Genomic DNA, 4,010 nt, shown 5'->3' with positions numbered 1-4,010 from the left:
CATCGAGGTGGGCCGGCTTGAGGCGGTCTACCGAAACGCGGTCAGGAGTACCGCCGATGTCCAGGGTGAAGTGCTTCGCCCCGGTCTCCAGCACGCGGAAAGGCCCGTCGTACGGGGGCCGCAGTGGTGTCCGATGGGCATCGTGGCGGACGAAGACGTACTCCGCCGTGCGAAGCTCCGGGGCGACGTGCGTCGGTGGGTGCCCGTGGCATGCCGTTGGCACCGGGGCGAACCTCTGGGCGGTCTCTTGCAGAGCGGAGCGCTGCTGTGCCGCGGACCATGGTGCCGTGGAGTCGGGGAGGAACTCGCCCGGCACCCGCAGCGGTTGCCCGAAGACCAACTCCGCCGCGGATGCGCGCAGGTCCTCCTTGGGCGCCGTCCGGAGGCCCAGCAGGACCCAGGGGAGCCTGTCGACCCAGCCGCCGTCGCGGAGGGTGGCCCGGAGCGCGGCCTTCAATGAGCGGTGAAATCGCTCACACAGGCCGTTAGCCTGGGGGTGGTAGGCCGTGGTTCGGTGCAGCCGGACCCCGAGCCCCTGCGCAACCGCCCCCCAGAGCTCCGAGGTGAACTGGGGGCCGCGGTCGGATGAGATGTCTGAGGGGGCGCCGAACCGGGCGACCCAGGTGGCGATGAAAGCCTGCGCGACATCGGCCGCCGTTGTCGACGCCAAGGGCACGGCCTCCGGCCACCGGGTGGTGCGGTCCACCATGGTGAGGACGTAGGTGAAACCCCGCGAGGGGGGCAGAGGTCCCACCAGGTCCACGTGGACGTGGTCAAACCGGCGTTCCGGCACCGTGAAAGGGGCCAACGGGGCCTGGGTGTGCCGGTGCACCTTGGCGCGCTGGCACGCGAGGCACGTCCTGGCCCAGCCGCGGACGGCCTTCCGGAGGCCATGCCAGACGAACTTGTCGGCGATCAGCCTTTGGGAGGCCCTCGCGCCCGGGTGGGACAGGCCGTGGATGGCGTCAAACACCTGGCGCTGCCAGCCCGCGGGCACAATGGGGCGAGGACGCCCGAGGGAGACGTCGCACAAGAGGGCCGCGCCCGCGCCGTCGAACGGCACCTCGGTGACGCGGAGGCCCGTGACGGCGGTCCACAAGGCCTGGACGTCGGGGTCAGCGGCCTGGTCCGCTGCCATCCGGGCATAGTCGATGCCGAGGTGGACTGCGTGGGCGACGGCCCGGGAAAGGCAATCCGCCACCGGGTTGTCCTTCCCCGCGACGTGCTGGATGTCCGTCGTGTACTCGGACACGGCCGAGAGGTGACGCTGCTGCCGGGCCGACCACGGCTCGGTGACCTTGCCCATCGCGAAGATCAGCGGCTTGTGGTCGACGAAGGCAGTGAACGCCCGGCCCTCGAGCAGATGGCGGAAGTGCCTGACCGCCAAGTGAAGTCCGAGCAACTCGCGGTCGAAGGTACTGTAACGGCGTTCGGGCGGGCGAAGCTGCCGGCTAAAGAACGCCAGCGGTTGCCAAGCTCCACGCACCCATTGCTCGTGCACCGCGCCCACCGCGTAGTCCGAGGCATCGGTGGTGAGGGCGATCGGTGCATCGGGCGCCGGGTGCGCGAGCATGGTGGCGTTAGCCAAGGCGAGCTTCGCGCCCGTGAACGCCGTGTCCATCTGCTCGGTCCAGGTAACGTCGCCTTTGCCCGGCTTACCTCGGAGAGCTTCGTGCAGGGGGCGCAGGAGCTGGGCGATACAGGGCAGGAACCGATGGTAAAAGTTCACCATGCCCAGGAACTCCTGCAGCCCTCTGATCGTGCGGGGGCGCGGAAACCCCTTCACCGCCTCCACCTTGGCCGGCAGGGGGACGGCTCCGTGCCTGGTGACACGGTGCCCCAGAAAATCGATTGTGGCGGCGCCGAACCGGCACTTTGCGGGGTTCACAATCAGGCCATGCTGGCCCAGGCGTTCGAAGAGCGTGCGGAGGTGGCGTAGGTGCTCTTCGCGGGACGCGCTGGCGACGAGGATATCGTCCAGGTAGACGTAGACAAAATCCAAGTCGCGCAGGACGCTGTCCATCAGTCGCTGGAACGCCTGAGCCGCATTCTTCAGACCGAAGGGCATGCGCAGGAACTCGAAGAGCCCGAATGGCGTGATGACCGCCGTCTTCGGGACGTCCTCCAGCCTGACGGGGACCTGATGGTAGCCGCGTATGAGGTCCACCTTCGAGAAGAAGGACCTGCCCGCCAAACGGGTGGAAAAGTCCTGAATGTGGGGGACGGGGTAGCGGTCGGGAGTCGTGGCATCATTGAGATGGCGATAGTCCCCGCACGGTCGCCATCCCCCGCCGGGCTTCGGCACGATGTGCAGCGGCGACGCCCAAGCGCTCTCTGAGCGCCGAACGATGCCGAGTCGCTCCAGGGTAGCGAACCCCGCTTTTGCCACCGCCAGCTTCGTCGGCTCGAGGCGGCGTGCCCGGGCGTAGACCGGTGGCCCGACGGTGGGGATGTGATGGGCCACCCCGTGCTTGACGGCCCCCGCCGAGAAGGTGGGCCGCGTGAGGGCCGGGAAACCGGCGAGGAGGCGGGTGAATGCGTCCGCTGCCGGAAGCGTACAGACCAACGTGGCCGGAACCGAATCGTTCGGCAAGCCGCTTGGCAAGCCGCTCGTTGAGCTGGGCAACGCACATGCGAGCGAGCTGAACGTCTCGGCCTGGACAAGCCGTCTGCGCTTGACGTCGACCAGGAGCCCATTAGCGCACAGGAAGTCTGCGCCAAGCAGTGCCATGGGCACGTCGGCGGTGACGAACGTCCATCGGAAAACCTGCCCTCCAAACCGCAGAGAGAGGCAGCGTTTTCCGTACGTACGGATGGGCGTCCCGTTCGCGGCAAGCAGCGCGGAGCCCCCACCCGCGGCGTGCTTGTCTGATGTGCCGGCGGGAATGACACTCACCTGTGCTCCCGTGTCGCACAGGTAACGGCGCCCGGAGAAGGTGTCCGTTATGAACAGCAGGCTGCTCGAACGGCCGGCGCTCATCGCCACAATTGAGCGCCGGCCCGGGCGTTTCCCGACCCGTTGAAGGAGCACGGCGGATGACACCGCCGAGCTTCGTGGCCGAACTTGGCGTGGAACCAGCACCAGGTGGTGGAGCTGGAGGAGCGCGGCTGGCTCCGCCAGGCCGGTGGAGTCGACGGGTTTCCCCGCGGTGGCGGTTTTCGCCGCGGCGGTGGGTGGGGCGTGGCGGCGTTCACGAGGTGCGTATCAGCATGCTGCTGAACCACAGCGTGCTGTAGAAGATGATGCTGTGGAACATCAGCGTGCTGTAGAAGCTGATGCTGTGGAACATCAGCGTGCTGTAGAAGATGATGCTGTGGAACATCAGCGTGCTGTAGAAGATGATGCTGTGGAACAGCAGCGTCGAAGGCCGTGACGGCCACGCCGACGCTCGCCCGCGTGTCCGAAGCGGCGAAGTACTTGTCCGCCTCGGCCGCCAATGCTCGGGGTTCCGTTAGCCCGGTCCCGGCCAACGCGAGGCGAACCTGCGCTGGAAGTTGGCGACGGAAATGCGCCCGGAATAGCGAACCGGGGGCTTCGTCGCCCAACAGTGACAGCATATGGTCCATTCGGACCGACGGGCGCGTCTCACCGAGCTCGGGGAGATCCAGGAGGCGTTCGGCCCATGCGTCGTCCGTGAGGCTGAACGTGGCTAGGAGTAGCCGCTTGAGTGCCTCGTACTTGTGGCCGTCCGGTGGGTGGCGAAGGACAGACACAACTCGAGCGGCCGTGCCGGGCCCGAGGGAGGCGACGACGTGGCAGTAGCGCGTGTCATCGCCGGTGAGGTGCCGAAGCTGAAATTGGGCTTCGGCCTGGACGAACCAGACTTCGGCCTGAGCCTCCCAAAATTCCGGAAGTTTGACGAAGGCGGCCATGGCGATGGCGTCGCGTGTGGAAGGATCGCTCCGGCAGATCCAACGTCGAGGGTCACCAGTAAAGCGCGGCGTTACGCGCGCTGCTTGTGAGCAAGGAGGAAGCGGACAAGCGGTAACATATAAACGCCTTTATTCAA

This window comes from Myxine glutinosa, unplaced genomic scaffold (genome assembly GCF_964187855.1).
Source record: "Myxine glutinosa unplaced genomic scaffold, kmMyxGlut1.1 SCAFFOLD_1228, whole genome shotgun sequence".
NCBI classification, from domain to species: domain Eukaryota; kingdom Metazoa; phylum Chordata; class Myxini; order Myxiniformes; family Myxinidae; genus Myxine; species Myxine glutinosa.
This window is presented reverse-complemented; position numbering follows the sequence as displayed.